Source organism: Balaenoptera acutorostrata, chromosome 6 (genome assembly GCF_949987535.1).
Source record: "Balaenoptera acutorostrata chromosome 6, mBalAcu1.1, whole genome shotgun sequence".
NCBI lineage: Eukaryota > Metazoa > Chordata > Mammalia > Artiodactyla > Balaenopteridae > Balaenoptera > Balaenoptera acutorostrata.
Window position 1 is genome coordinate 20744698 of NC_080069.1, and position 23793 is coordinate 20768490.

The 23793-nt window shown below is 44.2% G+C and overlaps 1 long non-coding RNA gene across 1 annotated transcript in view; it reads left to right on the top strand.

Annotated features, from left to right (window-relative positions):
• The window catches only part of LOC103012951 (uncharacterized), a 62420-nt gene that overhangs the window by 33150 nt on the left and 5477 nt on the right, over positions 1–23793 (top strand). Inside the window, exons 2-3 of the long non-coding RNA XR_452078.2 lie at positions 10984–11053; positions 11553–11700. This is a non-coding gene — a long non-coding RNA (uncharacterized LOC103012951). The remainder of the gene's footprint in view (positions 1–10983; positions 11054–11552; positions 11701–23793) is intronic.

Here is a 23793-nt window from a genome sequence, read left to right on the forward strand (position 1 = left end):
AAAGTCATGGGACCCCCCGCTGAAGATATGGGCCCCTCTTCAGTGGCTGGCTTAATGGGTGGGTTTGGACCACTCCTTATCACCAAATCCACAGAGAGGATGATGTATAGGCAGAGCAGGTGGATGGCTGTCTTGCCTGGGTGAGGTGAGCCCTTCTCATCTTGCTGTACAAATCATCAATGCCAGCTCTGCCAGTCCTAGGGAGCTTACAGTCGTGGTAGAGAACAACAAGCAGACGGGAACCATGCCGTCCACGGCTGGCATGCACATTCATCAGCCTGCAAGGACTGAAGAACCTGTCCACAGCTGGCTGCTAAGAGAGCAGCCGAACGCCATTGCGAACACCAATCATGCACCTTCTATCACCTGCCACATTTCACACCTGCTACATTAATCTTCCGATAACATTGCTTTGATCATGTTACATCTTGGCTCCAAAATATTCCATGGCTCTCCACCCTCTGCAGAACATAGGCAAACTCCCTCTCTGAGTTCGCTCAGGCTCTGTAACCACAGACTGTGTGGCTTAAATAACAGAGGTTTACTGTCCCCCAGTTATGGAGGCTGGAAGTCCAAGATCAAGTTGTCAGCAGTTTTGGTTTCTTCTGAGGCTGTGAGGGAAAATCCTTTCCAGGCCTCTCTCCCAGCTCCTGGTGGTTTGCTGGTGAACTTTGCTGTTCTTTGGTTTTAGCAGCATCACCCTGATCTCTGCCTTCAGTATCACATAGGCTTCTCTTTCTGTGTGTGTCTGTCTCTGTGCCCAAATTTATCTTTTGTATAAGGACACCAGTAATGTTGAATTAGGGCCCACCCTAATGACCTCATCTTAAATTGACTACATTGGCAAAGACCCTAATTCCAAGTAAGGTCATGTTCTGACGTATTGGGGGTTAGGACTTCAACGTATATTTTGGGGAGGACAGGGTTCAGCTCATAACACTCTCCTAGTTGAGCAATCAAGGCACCTTTTCCATCCTTTCTTTACCATCTTGTACTCCAAAGTTTGAGTTCCTTTCTGACCGTGCCTATTCTGAACAGACTGTTCAAATACTATCTTGCCTGGGAGACTGTCTTCTTTCTCATGTCTACCCATCCTTTAAGACCAAACTAAATTGCTTTTATGGAGGTTTTCCTGGATTCCCCCAACCCTTGGTAATATATGTGAGCTTACTGAACTTGCTTTTGCATGTACTACAGTTCAGGGAACTATCCGCAGACTTTCTTGCAATTCTTCTATCTGGCAGGGCTCTAACACACCTTACCTGGGCAAGAAAAACCTTTGCTCTGGGTCCTCCCCATGGGATGAGAAGTCCACAGAGCCAAGGGTACAAGACTGCCCAGAGACTGCATCACCTTCTAGAGTATTCTTCCTGCCCCCAACAGACCTCAGTCTGCCCCCAGGTCCCACCCTACATCATCCTCTTGAGAGTGAACCTCACCACCAGGGTCTCTACCCAGACCTAAAAGTGGTCAAGGGATGCTGGAGGGGGTGGACAGAGCATGGGTGTGAGGCTGTGTAGACATGCATGAGAGGCCCTAAGGGTGGGGGACAGAGCCTGCCAAGGGGAAAGGAGGGCCATGATCGCGCTCTAGGGCTGGAAGCTGTCTTCTCACGTCAATGCCTCCAAGGAAAAGGAGAATTCTAGATTCCAGTCTGGCCTTCCAAGTCATTATGGAGGTATATTTGTCAAGGTGGAAGAATAGAGCATATTCTATTCAACAGTTTGTAAGCTCAATTGATAACTTTAAAATATTTAACCTATTATACATGGGCCTCCATTTGTACTTTTGTTCAGGGGGTCCAGCAAAAGTTAGGGATGGGCGTGCTCCAGGTAACCCTTTCCATCCTGTGTCTGATTGTGAATTTCAACCTGTTCTTTTTACAATGAGGGCAAGCTGAAGTTTGTCCTTCCTGACCCTTCAGCATTTTTTTTAAATGTTCCTGTTTAGTCTTGATATAATCATGCTTCTGCTTTCCTATCTTGTGCTGATGATAATAAAGTGTTTCCATCGGAGTAGAGAGTTATCCCAACAAAAAGACTTAGAATGAGCCAGTGGGACAAGGATCATGGATCCCAAAACACACTTTCATAGTCAAAATATCTCCTGACAAGGGAAGAGGAAGTGTGGGTTCAGGCGAAGGGCTTAGTGGGATGAGAGCTGATGGGGTCTCTCCATGGCAAGGCTTCAGTCTCCCCACACACACCTGCTTGTGTTTGGCGTAGGAATAGATGCCCATGCCTTCTCACAGATGACTCTCACTGAAAGATCTGATGGTGATGGGGCATGGGTAGGAAATGCCTCTCATGGCCCCAATGACAAGGAAGCTATTGCCACTCTTCTGTGAGTAGAGAGAGGACTGCCCAATGGGCAGTAATATCACTACCCTCAATCTATTTGGAAATTTTCAAAAGTAGATGAGATGCCTGAAAATTAATGCAAAAGGTATATATTAACAAAAGTCATTTGGTCAGATATAAACACATCTTGGCTTTTCCTTTCTCCTGACCTAATGCTGCCCTCTCGCCTGGGAGGGCAGCCAAGTCTTCCTGGTGGTTCACACCACCTTCTGGTTTCCATAGGCATCCTGCCTGAAGGTTGTCCTCCCATGTCCTCCCTTCCCCCTCAGGGGCATAATAAATTGGTTCTTATTTCCCCTTGTGGTACATCTGCCACAGCTAAATTAACTTCACTTCCAAAAATTCATTTGGGCAAAAGCATCCTCTGTCACCCTTTTCTTCTCTCTTGTTTTCGCTTCGAAATCTCTTTCAAATGCTTCAGCAAAACCTTTCTTCTTTTTCTCTTTCTATTCTATTCTATTTGTGGATCAAAATTTTACTCCTATTATGGTTTAAGTAGAAGAGCAGCACACCCTTTTGAAGAATGTTAGGAATGAAAAATATCTTCTTTCATATATTTGGTACAAAATATGTCTTGATCTTGTCCTCCGTGGCTGGCTCTGTGCTAGTTAAATGTAACTTCATTTTACTGAGAAGCACATAGAGTCCTGGGGTTATTTTAGAAGAGTTGTTTGTCAGTTCCACCAGTCAACTGCTAAGTAAATGTTATGATTATTTTTTATAATACCACCGTAATGTAAGGGGTTTTGAAATAACAATACAAGAAAGTTAATGAAGAACTATCAGTCTCTAAGTCAAGAGTTTTGAATCTGAGGAAAATAGACTTTCAGGTATCTAAGAAATTGTAAGCAAAAATTTGTGGGTAGGAACACATATTAATCATTAATTTTAGTTTATGTGGCAGATTACAATTTGCCCAGTCAATACTCACCTCTCTTTTCTTCCTTAGCCACAGAACCCTTATTTTACTGGGAATAACAATAAGTCCAGCTATAAAATCCAAATTTCTCAGCCTACACTGTAAGATGGTGTGGCTGTGCCTGAATTCTAGACACTGAGATTTAAGCAGGAAATGATGGGTGGGGCTTCCAGGAAAGCACCTTAAAAGAAGGAAGAGTGACTGGCATACTACTTCTGGCCCTTTCACCTTTATCCTTCTTCCTGCTTGGAATGCAGACATGATGGCTACACTCCAGCAGTCATATTGGACCAGGAGGTAGCCTTGAAGTTGGAAGCCACTCACCGAGGATGGTGAATTGGAACTTTAGAAGGAGCCTGGGACTGCTTCTTTAAACTTGTTTATGCAGGATAAAAATAATCCCTATCTTCTTTAAGCTGCTGACATATGACTTCTGTTTTATGGAGTCCAATCTAATACTAGCTGATATGCTCCACTGCACTCAAGTGCAGGAAATATCACATTATTTTTCTAAATCAATGAGAAATGAATTTCAAGTGCCACTAAGCTGATTGGTAAGAAATTCAGCAGGGAAATATCATGCATATCTCTGGGCTTCCTGTTATGCCCAGGAAATGTGGTGAAAGCTTCTGATATTTGGCTCATCAGGATGGTTGCTACCATGCCCAGAGAATGGAAGGTAAAGTGGAAAAACAAAAAGGTTTAAAATGGAAGGGTTTTGATCTCGATGTGGGAGAAAGAAGGAAATCAGAACCTACCAGATGGATGTATAGACAATGCCTTGATATATTTGACAACAGTAGCATGACTTATGAGAAAAATGGTCTCAATGAAAAGACAACTTATGCTACTGATTGTCTGTCTTTTAAGTAAGTAAAAATTATTATAGATTTCACAATATCACAGTTATATAAAAAAAGGTACACATAGCTCGTAAACAGATATCTGACCTCTTGCAATCTGAAGTCAGGGATGAAAAGGAGTTTGATGGGAGTGATCCATGTATGACAGTCCTTATACAAATCAAGCACTGACCTCTCACTTGAAATTGAGTAACAAGTTTTACTCCCCAAATATTTTGAACTACTGCTAAGTCTAGGCATGATGTGTACCGGTCCCAATTTCTAATCATTCTAATGCAATCAACGATTGATGCTCAGATTACTCTCCCTCTGTTTTCCTATCTGTAAAATGGCCATGGAGGCATTCACCTCCACACCTATAGAGGCCTGATCAGCAAACAGTGATTTAATGCACGTTGGGTGTGGTGGAGCAAGAGAGCCACAGAGACAGGCTCTGTCGTCGCCGCTGTTACAGTAATGAGGACTGTCTGGGGCCTGGGTATGTGTGAACTCACAGAGGTCACATTCTGACAGGCTAGCTTCCTGACACTTTTTGTCTGGCACTTGCACCTGCCCAGGGAATGGGTTATGGAGTTCAGGCTTGTTTGGGTTTGCAGCAGGTAATGATAGTTTCACGGCAGCTTGTGTTTTTGAATTGGGAGTTGGGTTTTAGGAGTTCACATGTGATTAATTTGTCATTGTGACTCATTCCCCTGCCTGGAGAGCTGAGAACCAAGTCTGAAATACAAGAAATTTGAATCGCTTTTTTTTGTTCCCGGCAAACATGTCCAACGGCTTTATTTTCTCTAAGTGCTACCTAGGGTCACACTGAAAGAAAGCCCAAGTGGGGTCATTCTGAGTCAACCACTTCATCCTTTTCTTTTCAGGGTACTGTATTTCTTTACAAAAAAGGAAATTAGTCAACCGAATCGGCTCGCTAACACAGTAAACTGGAAGATTGCAAGGGAAGTCATGGATGAGTCAGGAAATCATCTTAAACTCGTGCTTTTGGATGAGGGAGAAATACATTCAAAGAGCGCACACTTGATCTCTACTAACTGAGTCTGAGTTGTCAGACTTGGCCGACGGCTGGGTCCCCAGGTCCTGAGATGATGTGAGAAGAGGCAGGATGGGCTGCGAAGGGCCAGGAGCTGCCAGGAATGTCCCATCCTCCTCTTCTCACACAGTCTTTCCTCGTGGTGTCTGCTGTCTCCTGACTACAGGAGTGTGTTCAAAGGCAGAGTTCCTGGAGCATGCTGAGCTGTAGAGCATTTTAGCATGAAAGGATAGAAGGTTGTAGAAAGAACTGGCTTTTCTGTGCTGAGGTCCACTGTGATCTGTAAACCACTCGGTGGATCCAGAGCTTTATTCTTCCCATCCCCCCTGCACAATGTGATGTCTTCCTTTCCTGGGACCACAGGGCACACATGCCCCACCCCCCCCTTCCAATACCCTGGGAACTGGCTTTAGCCAATGAGTGACAGGATCCGGTGGACAATTGCTTGGGTTGGAATGACTCAGAGGCAAGTGTTCTAGAGGGTTCCCCAGAGGGTTCCCCAGGTAACCTACTCAATAATGCACAGTCCAACCAGGCATGTACTGATAAAGCCTTAACAACTGGCTCTCCAGAAAAGCACAAGTATCTGCATTCGTAGCCTTTGCTGGTTCCCACGAGGCAAATGCTCCCACCCTGGCTGAATTGGAGGTGGCAGCTGTGTCAGCGCCACCCTAGGGGGTCGGCAGCCTCGGGAGCTGGCTGATAGGAAAACGTGCTAAAATAGGGAAGCAGGAGTGTTAGCAGTGCCTTTGTTTTGATACAGTTTATGTAATTGCATGTTGATATCACAATTTTTAATAATAGCTGACCTTAACAACTGGCTTGCAAAACCCTGAAAATTTAACAAGCCTGTTCCCTGTTTTCTTCCCATTCCCTGTCTGTCTTCACTCCCCTGCCCCTCCAGGGGCCGCTTCCTCAATGAATGATTCACATTCGCACCCTGCCCCATGGGGAAGAAGAAATCCCCCTGCAGAAAACGAACCCTCGTGGCTACTTCATCCACACTTAGACCAAGCTGACCTCAGAGTTGGGCCTCGACCCCTGACTCCTGCTGTCTTCCAACTGGGACATTCAATAGTCCCTTGTGTGCCTCCTCTCATCTCCTGAGACAAAGCAGGTGGGACCCATCCCTCCTCTCTGGTTCTGTTTCTGTTTCTTAGAAATATGGGGAGCTTCCATCATCCTGATGGGCTGGGTACCACTCTGTGGCCCTCCTCCCCCCGTTTCTAGTCACAAGTGCTACCACGAGGCCCTGCATCTGGGAGATATCAGAGGGTGAGTGTGTATGAGTGTGTAAGTGTTTGAGCATGTGTGAGCATAAGTGTGTGCACAAGTGTATATGTGTGAGTGTGTATGTGTGTGTGTATCTGTGAGGGTAGGTTGTGTGTGAGTGTATAGGAGTCTGTATATGTGTATACATGTATTTGTGCAACCATCTGTGCATATGTGTGTGAGTGCATGTGTATGTATGAGGATGTGTGTATGTAAACATGTCTGCTTGTGTGACTATTGGTGTATATGTGTGTGAGTGCATGTGTATAACTGTGTATTGTGTGCGTGTATCAGAGTGAGTGTGAGTGCAGGTGTGTGTGTGTGTGAATGTGTGTGAGTGCTTACGTGTGTGTGTGGTATCAGCACCTCTAGCAACAGCATCCTGTTGCTGTTTTCCTTGGGGGTGCCACCCTCACACCCTACACGTTCCTGCAGAGCTGCCAGTCAAGGTGGCCTGACCCCACATGGGCAGAGAAGGGAGCTGGGGTTGGGCCCTGGGGCTGGGATGGCTGACCAGTGCCTCTGTCCGTGGCCACAGTGGCTGACTTGGGGAAACAGGAGGCATGAACAGGGCTCCTACCCCGACTGATATGGAGTCTCAGATGGAGGGCTGTAAGACACAGAATATCCTTGTGGAATTTTCTGCTCAGGAGAGAGAAGATTGGGGCTATAGTTAGGAGCTGCTTAGCAGCGGTTTATCTGGTAAAGAGAACAGTGACACTGTGCTAGGCAGAGTCGGGAGAGCAGCAGTTCTGCAGAAAGGGGGAGGGGCATTAGGATGTGTCAGCTGTTTCCCAAGGCCATCAGGGCTTTCCCAGGAACCTGGGCTCATACAGCTACTTGCCCTGTGAGAGATGGTTGTGGTCAGCATCTGAGAGGGCTCAGGGGCAGCGAATTGTGCCCCTGGATGGGTGCTAACTTCTCTCCTCGGGAGGGGGACACGGCAGAGATGAGATTGGACTGAGGAGAAACCAGATCCTGAGTGCCTCCCCAATGCTCCCGTGCCATTCTGCCTTGGGGCGTCGGATGCATTCCATACTCTGTCCATGCTCAGAATTCCCGGGGACCTCAGGACCCCTGACCCCAAGGGATCTGGAAGCTAGTTTCATGGCTGCCTGCAACGAGGGGCAGGCTCCCCCCGATATGCCTGGTCCATCGGCCTGGCTTTGGAAGACACAGGTGCCATGAGCAAGGATCCTCTGTACCTGCCCTCTGGTAGGCTGCAGGGAGGCATGCAGCTTTGAAAGGCAGTAGTGGCAGAGGCCAGAGGGGAGCCTTCCATCCCATACCTGAGCCACCTGTGCCACCTGTACTGTCATGGCTCAGAGCTATCCCATCTAGTCCTCAGGCCCTTCCTGAGATGCATGCTTCCTAATGCCATTTTACAAATGCCTTTCCTGCTTGACTCAGTGAGGGTGAAAAGCGTTGTTTGTAAATACAGGCTCAATTAAATAACTGTATTGAAGAGGGGCCCCTGTTGTCCCATCATAGAACACCCCCCCGGCTGTGGCCTGCAGGCAAAGGGCAGGTTAGGTCTCGGTCACTCAGCTGCAACTGGTGGAGGAGCAAGAGCCTGGGCTGTTGCTAAGAGACAGAACCTGCAAGGACATTGACTCAACAAGATTCCTTCCCCGAGTCTGTGTATTGGACTGATCCAAGAACCAGGGTGACAATGGAGAAGGATGGATACCTAGAGCAAAGAATTCCATGGAATCTGAGAAGCACATGATGCCTTATCATATTATCAAAAGCAATGTATTCTGAACACTTTCTGTGTGCCAGACACATGACACTACATCACTGAACTATTACAGCCCCTGAAAAACTAATAAAAAAGCCATTAGTGTCCCAGGGGTCTAGATGAGGCCCCTAACTTAGGTAACCTCAGGCACACAAAGGTGACAAAGTAACAAGCTTGTCAGTGGGAGAGGTAAGAATTAATTGAGTGTGGTCCCAATCCAGAGTCACCTCTGGGGGAGGGGCATGGGAAACTGCATTTTAACCACCACCCCAGAGGGTTGGTTGTGTACCTCAGTTGGAGAACCACAGCTTTCTTTAGAGAGCGACATCACTGTATTGTGAAACCTGCCTTCATTTTTACATATGTTGTCTGCATCTGATTTCTAAGGGATGCACCCTTTGGGATCCTACCCAGTGCCGCCTGACTCGGCAGCGGCATCCCCGAGCCCCCCACCTGCAGCACCTTTGGGGTGCTCGCTGGCCCTCTTCAGCCTTCCCTGGGGTCTGTTTTCTGAATGTTTGTCTCACGCATGCTGCTTGGTTGTGAGAAAACCTTGATGAAATCAGCATGCCCTTGAACATGTTTCCAGTTGTCCAGAATCAATTATAGAGAACCTGGGGTGAGTTGTGAGAGCCGCTGTGTTTGGACCCGGCACACAGAATGCTCCGCAGAAAACTGTCAACTGTTGATCACACCATTTGTTTTGTTCCCAGAGTGAAAGGAACAGAACATACAGGTGGACAGACCTGTAGGGGCAGCTACGTCATTTCAGACAAAAACAAGCTGTTTCTGACACATTCAAATACTAGATGATTGTGAGTTCCAGGGACTATTTTGCTCTCTTTCTGTTTGTCAAAGTCCCATTCTCTTGAACCGAAAGAGATTGAAAAGATTGAAAACATGTCTTCAAGCCTGCTTTCCCTGTGTAAGGGAATAGCTGATGGGGGAGAAAACACATTTTAAATGTGCATTTTATCCCCGCTCTACAGATGGTCAGGCATCTGACACTAGGTCTCAGTATCACTGGGCTGCATCCCTTTCTCTTTGGCTGAAGCCTCATCACTTCAGTGAAAACAAGATGCCTCGGTAGTCTCACGTCTTTATTTGCGTTGTTTTCAATTTTTGTTCTGTTTCATTTCCAATTTCTGGTCCCAGCTCCCTCTGGACACTGCTTCAGACTGGCATCTTTGGCTACCCCTGGGGTTGCCACGAGGGGGCAGGGCCAGCTGGAGTCCTGTGTGTCTGGGGTGACCCTAGGTGTTGGGTGGCCTCAGCCTTCCCCTGTTGATCTTGCCTTTCCTGTCATTGTGTGTTATCACATTTACAAGGGTCTCTCTTGGGGTCTCCTCACTTTATCTTCAAAATAAGGATTTTACGTTGCCTCTATTTTAAGGAGAATCTGTGAAATCAAGTAAGTGACTTGCTTATGTTTACACAGTTAGTTAGTAGCCGAGTTCAGCCTCTACCCTAGATGATGTTGGCTCCAATCTTGCTTTTATGTTGTTACAATTCTCCTTCCCCTCAAACTCTTTGATTTACTTTGTCTCTTCCCCCTTCCCACGCAAACTGAGGTCCCTGCCAAGGGCTGGGAATGGGAGTTACACACTGATAACCAGAAGCACTTTGGATGTGACCTTGGGCTCTTCAAAGGAACACTGAGTGATTTTGCTCAGGGAGAGGGGAGGGGGTAAGCCATCTCTCCATTCTCTTTCATTGGAGCTGGCTGGAATCTGCTCCTGTTGACTTCCCTGTAGATGGAACTTCCTTTGCAGATCAACTTCAGCCTTGGGGTTTCATTTCTGCTCCAGGCCTGTCCCCTTGCTGCCCATGCCTGTGGTCAGGATGAATTTGCAGTGAATTGCCCCAGAACAGAAATGGAAGGGAGGGCTGCCAGGGAGACACAGCAGGAGGTGTGCTAAGGCTGGGGCACAGGGCACCATCAGAAGAGGCTCTGGACCTGGAGACTTGGAGATGTGGGTGGAGCACATGTGAGAAGCTGGGAGAGGTGGGATATAGCTTTCTGGACATGGCTGAGCCCTATAATGATGGATGGGAGGGAAGTTTCGGGAGCCTGCCAGGCAATGGAGCGGGGTGGGGGGGGGGGCGGGCAAGATCGCCTTCCAAAGTCAAGCAGAAGATACTGTGCACTCCCTTGGAAACAGGCTTAGAGAATGACAAGGAACACTGGCATTCTCAGAGAGGACACAGCACTTTCTCCGCCTTTGCGCTTGTTTGGTGTCGTTCCAAACAACAGTTCTCCATTCTCCAACACCCACTGTGTGTTCAATAATTCAATTCAATTCTGACACTAATTAGAGTTAACACAGACTCTACAGTCTGAGGGCTCAGAGCCACAAGCCTGTGCTCACTTCAGATGTTGGACACAAGTCCCAGGAATCACTCACACTTCTAATCTGCCAGCTATAAATTTGGAGGCTCCCAAAACTCTACTCAGGTTCAATAATTCACAGGGACTACTCTCAAAATTCAGGAAAGTGCTTTTCTTACTATTACTCGTTCATTGTAAAGGAAAAACTTAGGAAGAGCTCTATGGAAGAGATGCATAGGTCAAGGTGTGGGTGGGCGGTGGCGTGGGGCCTCCACGCCCTGTGCAGGCCCACCCCCGTCCCAGCACATCAATGTGTTCTCTAACCCTGAGCTTGTTGAACCCTTTAGCTTAGGGGCTTTTATGGAGGTTTTATCACATGGACAAGATTGATTAAATCATTAGGCATTGTTACATAACTCAATATCGAGCCCCTCTCTTAATTTTATTTCTTATTATACCACAGCACTATATCCAGAAGAGATCAGAAGCCCAATAAGCAGGAGACAGTTTCCTGATTTTCACCCCAGCACTAGGTAAGCCCCCTTGTTACCAGTGTGATCGAGGGGGCTACATGGCTGGTGGCTGGGCAGACCCACCCTTATTTCCAGGGGAGACAGATGTTGCAAAGGGCAGGGAGTGTCCGAGAGGACTTTGAGCCCCTGCTGCCTGCCTGAGAGACCCTGAGGGTGAGCAGCTGGCCCTCTCAGAGGGGTCCTCAGCCCCCCACCAGCCCTTGCTTAGGTCTGGTCACATCTTGGCCTCCACTAGTCCTGCCTCAGGCTCTGGGCCTGCCTGTACTTTCTCTCTGGAGTGGTGGGTGAGGCACTAATATGGGAAACCACTCAAGGTCTCACATCGGGAAGGCTACCTTGGAAGATGCTTGGTTTCCAGTTCTTAATATTTGGGGGCTTGGGAGGACAAACTGGGACTCTGTGAGTGTGTGTGTGTGTGTGTGTGTGTGTGCATGTGTGTGTGTGCGTGTGTGATGGGTTCCTAGTTTGTAGCATTTACCAGTTTCCTCCATCATGCCAGAGTTCCAGCTACCAGCATGATGTCACCAAACACAGAGCTGGAACAAGATATGCAAGGGTCACCATTATGAAGTCTTTCCACCAGACAGATGCCACAGATGCAAATAACCTGAAGATCACAGATGATACAGCATGGTGAAATATCGGGGGTGAGCTATCAGTATTTATTACCTTGGATTTTAATATCATTTATTTAATGATCATTATATACATTTAAATATTTAATAATAGCCATGCCTAACAACTGGTCCCCAAATTCATGAACATTTGGCAATCAGCTCCAACAAATGGACACAAGCCAGCCCAAGCTGCCACAGGGTCTCCCTGGCTGGCCATGCTGTGTAGTATGGTGAGCTCCCCTCCACCCTGACACTGGCCTCTGTCCTAAGGAAAATGAGAGGCTTTTTGGAGATGAAGACTATTTCACTAGGGTCCCCCTAGGTGAAATTTGCAAAAGAGTGTTTGGGGGCATACATGAGGATCCTAGTGGCTTTGGGTGTGGCTTAGTACTTATTGGAGGAATTGGTCTCTGGGGCTTATACTTGAGGTCTCATGTGCAGTTTCATTTTTTAAAACTGTGGTATTAACATCTAATACTTGTTTATTGTTTATCCCATTAATGGCATTAAAAGGTGCAGTACACTGACATGATGGTGAGAGGGGAAACCTTAATTATTTTCTAAACATGTTCAGACATCTGTATGTGTACTCACACACAGACACATACATGTATATGTATACCTATATCTGGTGTGGAAGCTGGCAACCAAATTTCATGGTGTAGAAATGTACCTGGGTAAAAATACTACAAAGAAAAATAGAGAAGTGATGACCATAAAACTCAGCCTCATGGGTTCTGTAGAAGGGAAGGGGATGTGATTTGGGGGGTAGGCCCATAGATTATCTGGGAAGGGTTTATCACAGGTCATGGGTGGTGGTTATAGAGTGTTTGTCTTACAATACTTCATTAGGGAGATTGGTTCAAGATGTCAGAGTAGAAGGACATGCTCTCACTCCCTCTTGCGAGAGCAACAGAATCACAACTAACTGCTGAAAGATCATCAACAGGAAGACATTGGAACTCATCAAAAAAGATACCCCACATCCAAAGACAAAGGAGAAGCCACAATGAGATGGTAGGAGGGGCACAATCACAATAAAAGCAAATCCTATAAATGCTGGGTGGGAGACTCACAAACTGGAGAACACTTATACCACAGAAGTCCACCCACTGGAGTAAAGGTTATGAGCCCCACGTCAGGCTTCACAACCTGGGGGTCCAGCAATGGGAGGAGGAATTCCTGGAGAATCAGACTTTGGAGGCTAGCGGGATTTGATTGCAGGACTCTGACAGGACTGTGACAAACAGAGACTCCAATCTTGGAGGACACGTACAAAGTAGTGTGCTCATCAGGACCCAGGGGAAGGAGCAGTGACCCCATAGGAGACTGCACCAGACCTACATGCTAGTGTTGGAAGCTCTTCTGCAGAGTCAGGGTGTGGCTGTGGCTCAACATGAGGACAAGGACACTGGCAGCAGAAGTTCTGGGAAGTACTCCTTGGCATGAGCCCTCCCAGAGTCTGCCATTAGTCCCACCAAAGAGCTGGGTAGGCTCCAGTGTTGGGTCATCTCAGGCCAAACAACCAACAGGGAGGGAACCCAGCCCCACCCATCAGCAGACAAGCAGATTAGAGTTTTACTGAGCTCTGCCCAGCAGAACAACACCCAGCTCTACCCACCACCAGTCCCTCCCATCAGGAAACTTGCACAAGCCTCTTAGATAGCCACATCCACCAGAGGGCAGAGAACAGAAGCAAGAAGAACTACAATCCTGCAGCCTGTGGAACAAAAACCACAGTCACAGAAAGATAGACAAGATGAAAAGGCAGACGGCTATGTACCAGATGAAGGAACAAGATAAAACCCCAGAAAAACAACTAAATGAAGTGGAGATAGGAAACCTTCCAGAAAAAGAATTCAGAATGATGATAGGGAAGATGATCCAGGACCTCGGAAAAAGAATGGAGGCAAAGATTGAGAAGATGCAAGAAATGTTTAACAAAGACCTAAAAGAATTATAGAAAAAACACCTATAAGAATTTAAGAACAAACAAACAGAGGTGAACAATACAATAACTGAAATGAAAACTACACTAGAAGGAATCAATAGCAGAATAACTGAGGCAGAAGAATGGAAAAGTGACCTGGAAGACAGAATGGTGGAATTCACTGCCACGGAACAGAATAAAGAAAAAAGAATGAAAAGAAATGAAGACAGACTAAGAGACCTCTGGGACAACATTAAACACAAAAACATTCTCATTATAGGGGTCCCAGAGGGAGAAGAGAGAGAGAAAGGACCTGAGAAAATATTTGAAGAGATTATGGTCGAAAACTTCCCTAACAAGGGAAAGGAAATAGCCACCCAAGTCCAAGAAGCACGTAGAGTCCCAGGAGGGATAAACACAAGGAGAAACACACCGAGACACATAGTAATCAAACTGACAAAAATTAAAGAAAAAGAAAAATTATTGAAAGCAACAAGGGAAAAACGATAAATAACATACAAGGGAACTCGCATAAGGTTAACAGCTGATTTCTCAGCAGAAACTCTACAGCCCAGAAGGGAGTGGCATGATATATTTAAACTGATAAAAGACAAGAACCTACAACCAAGATTACTCTATTGGGCAAGGATCTCATTCTGATTCAATGGAGAAATCAAAACTTCACAGACAAGCAAAAGCTAAGAGAATTCAGCACCACCAAACCAGCTCTACAACAAATGCTAAAGGAACTTCTCTAAGTGGGAAACACAAGAGAAGAAAAGGACCTACAAAAACAAACCCATAACAATTAAGAAAATTGCTTGGTAATAAGAACATACATGTCGATAATTACTTTACGTGTGAATGGATTAAACGCTCCAACCAAAAGACACAGGCTTGCTGAATGGATACAAAAACAAGACCAATATATACTCTGTCTACAAGAGACCCACTTCAGACCTAGGGACACATACAGACTGAAAGTGAGGGAATGGAAAAAGATATTCCATGCAAATGGAAATCAAAAGAAAGCTGGAGTAGCTACACTCATATCAGATAAAATAGACTTGAAAATAAAGAATGTTATAAGACACAAGGAAGGATACTACATAATGATCAAGGGACCAATCCAAGAAGAAGATATAACAATAATAAATATACATGCACCCAACATAGGCACACCACAATAAATAAGGTAACTGCTAACAGCTATAAAAGAGGAAATCGACAGTAACACAATAATAGTGGGGGGCTTTAACACCTCACTTACACCAATGGACAGATCATCCAAAATGAAAATAAATAAGGAAACACAAGCTTTAAATGACACAATAGACCAGATAGATTTAATTGATATATATAGGGCATTCCATCCAAAAACAGCAGATTACACTTTCTTCTCAAGTGTAAACGGAGCTTTCTCCAGGATAGATCACATCTTGGGTCACAAATCAAGCCTCAGTAAATTTAAGAAAATTGAAATCATATCAAGCATCTTTTCTGACCACAACACTATGAGATTAGAAATCAATTACAGGGAAAAAAACGTAAAAAACACAAACACATGGAGGCTAAACAACACGTTACTAAATAAACAAGAAATCACTGAAGAAATCAAAGAGGTAATAAAAAAATACCTAGAGACAAATTACAACAAAAACACAATGGTCCAAAACCTATGGGATGCAGCAAAAGCAGTTCTAAGAGGGAAGTTTATAGCTATACAAGCCTGCTTCAAGAAACAAGAAAAATCTCAAGCAAAGAATCTAACCTTACACCTAAAGGAACTAGAGAAAGAAGAAAAAACACAACCCAAAATTAGGAGAAGGAAAGAAATCATAAAGATCAGAACAGAAATAAATGAAATAGAAATAAAGAAAACAAGAGCAAAGATCAATAAAACTAAAAGCTGGTTCTTTGAGAAGATAAACAAAATTGATAAACCTTCAGCCAGACTCATCAGGAAAAAGAGGGACAGGACTCAAATCAATAAAATTCGAAATGAATATGGAGAAATTACAACAGACACTGCAGAAATACAAAGCATCCTAAGAGACTACTACCAGCAACTCGATGCCAATAAAATGGACAACCTGGAAGAAATGGACAAATTCTTAGAAAGATATAACCTTCCAAGACTGAACCAGGAAGAAATAGAACATATGAACAGTCCAATCACAAGTAATGCAATTGAAACTGTGATTAAAAATCTTCCAACAAACAAAAGTCCAGGACCAGATGGCTTCACAGGTGAATTCTATCAAACATTTAGAGAAGAGCTAACACCCATCCTTCTGAAACTCTTCCAAAAAATTGCAGAGGAAGAAACACTCCTAAACTCATTCTATGAGGCTACCATCACCCTAATACCAAAACCAGACAAAGATACTACAAAAAAAGAAAATTACAGAACAAAATCACTGTTGAATATAGATGCAAAAATTCTCAACAAAATACTAGCAAACAGAATCCAACAACACACTAAAAGGATCATACACCATGATCAAATGGGATTTATCCCAGGGATACAAGTATTCTTCAATACTCAAAAATCAATCAACGTGATACATCATAGTAACAATCTGAAGAATAGAAACCATATGATCATCTCAATAGGTGCAGAAAAAGCTTTTGAGAAAATTCAGCACCCATTTATGATAAAAACTCTCCAGAAAGTGGGCATAGAGGGAACCTACCTCAACATAATAAAGGCCATATACGACAAACCCACAGCAAACATCATTCTCAATGCTTAAAAATTGAAAGCATTTCCTCTAAGATCAGGAACAAGACAAAGATGTCCACTCTCGCCACTATTATTCAACATAGTTTTGGAAGTCCTAGCCACAGCAATCAGAGAAGAAAAAGAAATAAAAGAAATACAAATTGGAAAAGAAGAAGTTAAACTGTCACTGTTTGTAGATGACATGATACTATACATAGAGAATCCTAAAGATGCCACCAGAAAACTACTAGAGCTAATCAATGAATTAGGTAAAGTCTCAGGATACAAAATTAATGCACAGAAATCTCTTGCATTCCTATATGCAAGAGATTAGTATATATACTAATGATGAAAAATCTGAAAGAGAAATTAAAGAAACACTCCCATTTACCATTGCAACAAAAAGAATAAAATACCTAGGAATAAACCTACCTAGGGAGACAAAAGACCTGTATGCAGAAAACTATAAGACACTGTTGAAAGAAATTAAAGATCATACAAACAGATGGAGAGATATACTATGTTCTTGCATTGGAAGAATCAATATTGCAAAAATGACTATATTACCCAAAGCAATCTACAGATTTAATGCAGTCCCTATCAAATTACCAATGGCATTTTTTACAGAACTAGAACAAAATTTTTTTTAATTTGTATGGAGACACAAAAGACCCTGAATAGCCAAAGCAGTCTTGAGGGAAAAAAACGGAGCTGGAGGAATCAGACTCCCTGACTTCAGACTATACTACAAAGCTACAGTAATCAACACAATATGGTACTGGAACAAAGACAGAAATATAGATCAATGGAACAGGATAGGAAGCACAGAGATAAACCCATGCACCTATGGTCAACTAACCTATGACAAAGGAGGCAAGGATATACAATGGAGAAAAGAGAGCCTCTTCAGTAAGTGGTGTTGGGAAGACTGGACAGCAACATGTAAAAGAATGAAATTAGAACACTCCCTAACACCATACACAAAAATAAACTCAAAATGGATTAGAGACCTAAATGTAAGACTGGAGACTCTAAAACTCTTAGAGGAAAACATAGGAAGAACACTCTGTGACATAAAGCACAGCAAGGTCATTTTTGATCCACCTCCTAGAATAATGGAAATAAAAACAAAAGTAAACAAATGGGACCTAATGAAACTTAAAAGCTTTTGCACAGCAAAGGAAACCATAAACCAGACGAAAAGACAACCCTCATAATGGGAGAAAATATTTGCAAACGAATCAGCGGACAAAGGATTAATCTCCAAAATATATAAACAGCTCATGCAGCTCAATGTTAAAAAAGCAAAGAATCCAATCCAAAAATGGGCAGAAGACCTAAATAGACATTTCTCCAAAGAAGACATACAGATGGGCAAGAAGCACATGAAAAGCTGCTCAACATTACTAATTATTAGAGAAATGCAATTCAAAACTACAATGAGGTATCACCTCACACCAGTTAGAATGGGTATCATCAGAAAATCTGCAAACAACAAATGCTGGAGAGCGTGTGGAGAAAAGGGAACCCTCTTGCACTGTTGGTGGGAATGTAAATTGATACAGCCACTATGGAGAACAGTATGGATGTTTCTTAAAAAACTAAAAATAGAATTACCATATGATCCAGCAATCCCACTACTGGGCATATACCCAGAGAAAACCATAAATCAAAAAGACACATGCACCCCAATGTTCATTGCAGCACTATTTACAATAACTAGGTCATGGAAGCAACCTAAATGCCCATCGACAATCGAATGGATAAAGAAGATGTGGTACATATATATACAATGGACTATTACTCAGCCATAAAAAGGAATGAAATTGGGTCATTTGTAGACGTGGTTGGATCTAGAGACTGTCATGCAGAGTGAAGTAAGTCAGAAAGAGAAAAACAAATATTGGATATTAACGCATATATGTAGAACCTAGAAAAATGGTACAGATGAATCAGTTTGCAGGGCAGAAACAGAGACACAGATGTAGAGAATGAATGTATGGACACCAAGGGGGGAAAGCGGCAGGGGGGTGGTGGGGGTGGTGGGATGAATTGGGAGATTGGGATTGACATATATACACTAATATGTATAAAATAGATAAGTAATAAGAACCTGCTGTATAAAAGAAAATAAAATTTTAAAATTCAAAACAAAAAACCCCAGGAGATTAAAAAAAATAAAAATACTTTATTAGCCTTCATGTTTGCTTTATGCAGCTTTCTGTACTTGTGGTATAGTTAACAATAGTTAAATTGTTAATTGTACATACATTCATATGTATAAATATATGGTTATATTTATATGTGTCTATTATATATACTTATATATGTGTATATAGGTATGTATGCATATACGTATGTATGTATGTATATACACAGACATACATGCACACACATTATATAAGTACACTGTCTCTATTTAATCTGAGTTGGCAGAAGGTTTTGCTGCAGGGACCTGCTGGGGTAACCAGTTTGTCCAGGGGATTTGTAGCCTTGCCAGGCTGTGCCTAGGTGCCTTCTTTGAATGAGGGGCCCTGGGATGCCTGATGGGGTGCTGCCTAATAGCACTGGTCCCAGTGCTCCCCTTTCAAAAGGCACCCTGCCGCTGCTGGGGCAGAGCCAGAGCGGGCATCTCAGAAGCAGAATCAGCTTACGCCTCCCTCCCTGCAGAATTACCAAGCATGGGTCTGGCTGGGTTTCTGACCTAGCAAATCTGAGAATAGACTGCCCTGCCTGAAAGCGGACCTTCTTCTAGAATGTGCACGGGAGCAGGCTGGGGGTGGGAGCAGCAGCTCCCCATGGGCTGCCTGTGTTTCTGGTCCTACCCAGGGGAAGGACCCGAGGAAGAGTGCACCAGAGACACACTGGCGTCTGCAGCTGCTTTCCAGTAAAGGGGTCTGGGCTCAGGGAAACCTCCGGCTCCTTCCTGTAAGGCAAGCAGTAGTTCTCAGGAGCAAGCTTTCGCTTTCTAGGCCTGGCTGGGACAGCTGTGTTTGGGGGCTGGGAAAACATTCCTGCTGTCCTGCCCAGAAACCAAAAATGATTGAGAAGGGGCTATGAGCCACTGGAAAATCAAATAAGAATCAGATCAAGGGATCCTGTTAGATCCCCAAGGGAAGAACTTTGGCAACACCAACTTGGGTGGGCAGGGTGCCCTCAGGAGGTCCTGCCTGGTGCATGGCCCATTGGTGGCATCCCAGTACTGGTCTCTCAGCAGAAAGGCCGTGGTAGAGCTGTGCCGGCCGACTGGACAGCGCCAGGGATTATGGATCTATTTTAAGCCACGTGTAAACTTAAATAAGGCAGTTTCCCTTTTCCTGACTGTTCCTGTAAAAGGGATTGTATCTGTATTGCCAGCTTTTCAGGGTTCCTGTAAAGAGTAAGATAGTGTTGTTTCAACATTTTTTGAAGGTGAGGTGAATAACATTTTGGTGTTCTAATAGGCCACAATATTTACAAGTAATTTTCTTTGAATTATTTTTTTTGGCTAGTTAATTTCATCTGCAATTCTGCAGGTGAATAATTTTCTATTTCACCATCGATTTGGCCAGATATTTTGTTTTTAGAATTGATAGGTCATCTCTAAGCATTTTATCTGGCTTTTGGAACTTTAAGTATTTGGTGTGGAAGAAAAATCCAGACGGCAAATTCTTACGTGTGGATTCAAAGAATTGTCACAGAGTATGAACTGCATTCTCCTCAACTTTGTGTCCTCATAATTACTATTTTTTTTGTCTTTCAACCCCAGTGCGTTGAAATTCACTTGCTCACATTACACCTTTAGTCAATATTTGAAGGCTTATTTATGTAAATATCAGGGACTGTCAGGACTCCCTGCAACCAAAAGCCTGTCCCCCAAATGCATCATGATAAACAGTCACTGGCCAAAATAACAAACCGGCTTCTTAGAACATGCTTGCTCAGAACTGGCAAGAAAAGCACCAGAAATATTAGCTTGACCTCTGCCTCCTCATACGCACAGCCTGACCTTCTAAGATCAAACATTGCAGCAAATACACCCTTCATCTTATAATCCTCCTGCTTGCAACAGGTCCCTGTTATCACCAGAGGCCCTGGGCCAACCACGGGTTATGTCAGAAGAGGGTTGGGTGCAATGCCCAGGTTATTCTACCCCTGCGATGCGGTGCAGAACACATTTCCCCCTGGACATTCTGACGGTGTGATCTTCTGAGTTTTGCTTGAGTTTGACTTTACCAAAGTAAACTCAAATAGAGGCTTAAAAACATGATAAAATATTTCATTTTCCTATATGGAGCTAAAGATACACAGGGAAGAAGGAACAATTTAATTATTATAAAAAGTCAGAACCCTTTTAGTGTTAATATTAATGAAATAATAGTAACAATAATGAGGATAGGCCTGTGTAAGAACGACGAGGCTGCCCTTTCACTTGCTCCAGGTGACACGTTTCTGACAATGTAGAAGCCAAAGGAATGGGCCCTGTCTGGAGGGTCCCAGGCAGCAGAGTGAAGCCCTGCCATCTGGATATCAGGGTGTCATCAGGTGTTTTGCATTAGCTGTGAACCTGGGGGGCTGCAGTCAGGATCATTTTCTGCAGGGTCGTGCCTAGTGGTTCCTTCTGACCCCGGGGCGACTATGCAGGGTTTTCTGTGTCTGCATTCAAGTAACAGATCAGACACTGATAATACACACTCGTATCCTTCACAGAGATTCATGGTCTGTCTTTGCAAAACTGCCCTGTGTTTGTTTGGAACATGCACAGAGGTGGTTCCAAGATTCTGTTACAAAAGAAATTCTTTAGTAAAACTTTTTATTAGGAAATTAATCTAACCAAAATTCCAACAATGGTGGAAAGGATAAAAATAATTACTCTGTATCCCGAGACAAGCTGAACATCTGGGTTATTACCATTGGTTTGGGTCCAATACCAACCTCCTCGCCTCCCCTATCCCGCCCCCCAGAACCCCTCACTTTGCGTGCTTCTCTCTGGGAGGGACTACAAAGGCCAAGTGCCTAAATACTTAGCTATTTCATTCCAGGGCACATTCCTTTCCTTGTGATCACTGACGCCAAAGGAAAGTGGGAAGGGTGGACTCTCAACCTCTGATGGGCATGAGGTCCAGAGATTGAACTAGTTACCATTCTGCACTTACGATGAACATCGTTACCATAGAAACCCAGCAGAAAGACAACCAAGAGTCTGGCCGACCCAGGCAAATGAGTGTTTTTCCTTACTGCTTGCAGTGACCCTGTTAAATTCTTCCCGTTTCTCTCTGCTGGGGTGGAAGGAGCTGTAACAAAATTCATTTATCACCCTATCTTCACATGTCAGACTGACAAGACCCCCTGTGTTTGTTGATACAAGCCGGCTACATAACAGCATCTCACAGCTGCCATCCCATAACACCTGCTTACTTGCAACAGGTGCTCTGTTTTAAGACCCAAACCCCAGAACCTGGATTTACAGGGGGCCAGCTGCTTAATTTTTGTTTGGCTGTTTTTCATCTATGGAACGGTGGCCCTCTGGGGAGATTGGTACATTTGAAACCTTACCTTCACCTAAAGAACACTACCAGAATTTTCCTTTTGCTGTGGGCCTCAAGTGCCACAGAGAAGGATAAGAAAAGGATTTGGGCCACTTGCCTCAGCTTTGAGACCAAAATGCTAAGCTAACCAGGCCAGCGTGTGAGCTGCTGGCATTTCAGGAATGTACACACTAAGAATACAAGTGTTGAATGCATTTGACTAGTGAATGTATGTTTACCCCAGTTGGCAGAGTTTGCGTAACAATGAAAGTGGCAAATAGAACCTTGCTTTTTCTATTTAACTTTGCATAACAGAGTGTGTTAGCTTAACAATGTCAACGGTGAACATTGCCATACGCATCTATTCCCAAGAAAAATACTGTGGGCAGTTTCTATTCTGGGAGAAACTTCTGGTGAAGAAAAACTTCATTTGGGTGCTACTCATCCTGCTAAGTCAAGAAGGAAGTTTTAATAGCAAAAAAGCAGCATTTTATAATATTTCTACCTACTCAAAGCTCAGATTCTCCCACAAAGTCTCGTATGTTGTTTGTGACCCAGGCTTTCTTGTTCTTGGGGCTTTTGACAAGGGGCTATTTATGCCACTTGGGTGATGCAGAAATATATGTTTTCTTTCTTCAAATGTAAAAATGCCACAAATTCATGGAAAACCAGGAAAGCATAGGAAAGTAACTAAGAATATGCATAATTGATATATATATTATCCCAACCTAAAATGATGATTCTACATATTTTGGTGTGTTAACTCCTCTCAGGGGAGAGACTCAGGGATCATGACAAACCTCCTGGCTGAGTTGTGGTGACAGCCAGGGTCAGAAAAAGAGAGATAATCAACAAGAACCTACTGTACAGCACAGGGAACTCTATTCAGTACTCTGTAATAACCTATATGGGAAAAGAATCTGAAAAAGAATAGATAAATACATGTATGTGCATAACTGAATCACTTTGCTCTACACCTGAAACTAACACAACATTGTAAATCAACTATATTCCAGTATAAAATAAAAATTTTAAAAATGTATAATAGAGTGGATATCATAACAAAAAAACAAAAATGAGAAAAGAGAAGACGGCTTGGCTGGGTGTTTCACAAGCAGCAGGGCTGAGGCCATTGGTGAGGTCTCTTGGTGAAACCAAGTGCTTGAAGAATCTGTTTTTATCAGAGTAAACTAGAAAAAAAATCAAACCTTAGTCCTTGCCTGGGAAGAGTATCTGTTTCTCAGGGAACTGAGGAGAAAACCCACGGGGACTCTGGACTGGGGTCACAGAAGGGTCCCTCCCCCCTGGAGGCCACCCTTCCCCTTGGAGCTCAAAAGCTCCCAGGATTCCACAAGAAACAAGTGGTTGCCCTCAGCATCCTTCCATATTTTGTGAGGTGGAGACGGGAAAGGCAGGAGGATCCGTGAGATGAACAGTGACATCTCTATCCACCCCCCGGGCAGCTGGAAGGCTTGGCTGGAGTACCCTGTGGATGCAAGGCCACTGATGACCAGTGGCCTGGTGGGGGTCATAGACTGGGAGGGGCCTTGGAGCCCGGGTTTCAGAGAGCAAGCTCCCCTGAACTTCTGGTTTGCCCTCCTCACAGGGGGTGGGGGTGGGACCCGAACTCCCATGGTGAGTTCACCAGCTTCATGGCTTAAAGACTCCTGCTCTACAGCTGCATCCTGGCTCCACTTCAGGCCTGCAGATGACTCTGGTCATCTCCTTTTGGTGCCTATCTACATGACCAAGGCTAAACACTGGGTCTCCTTGCCACACCAACCCACCTCCTCTGTCTTCTGCCATCTGCTTCTTGTTGATGGCAGCTGCATCCTTCTGGAGGTTTTCCCTCTCACCACCCCCATCCCCAGCCAATAATTGATAAATCCTTTCATCTCTACCGCCAGAATATAACAAGGGCCCTGCCCTTCCTAGATTCCTGCCTCCTGTCTTTACTCAAA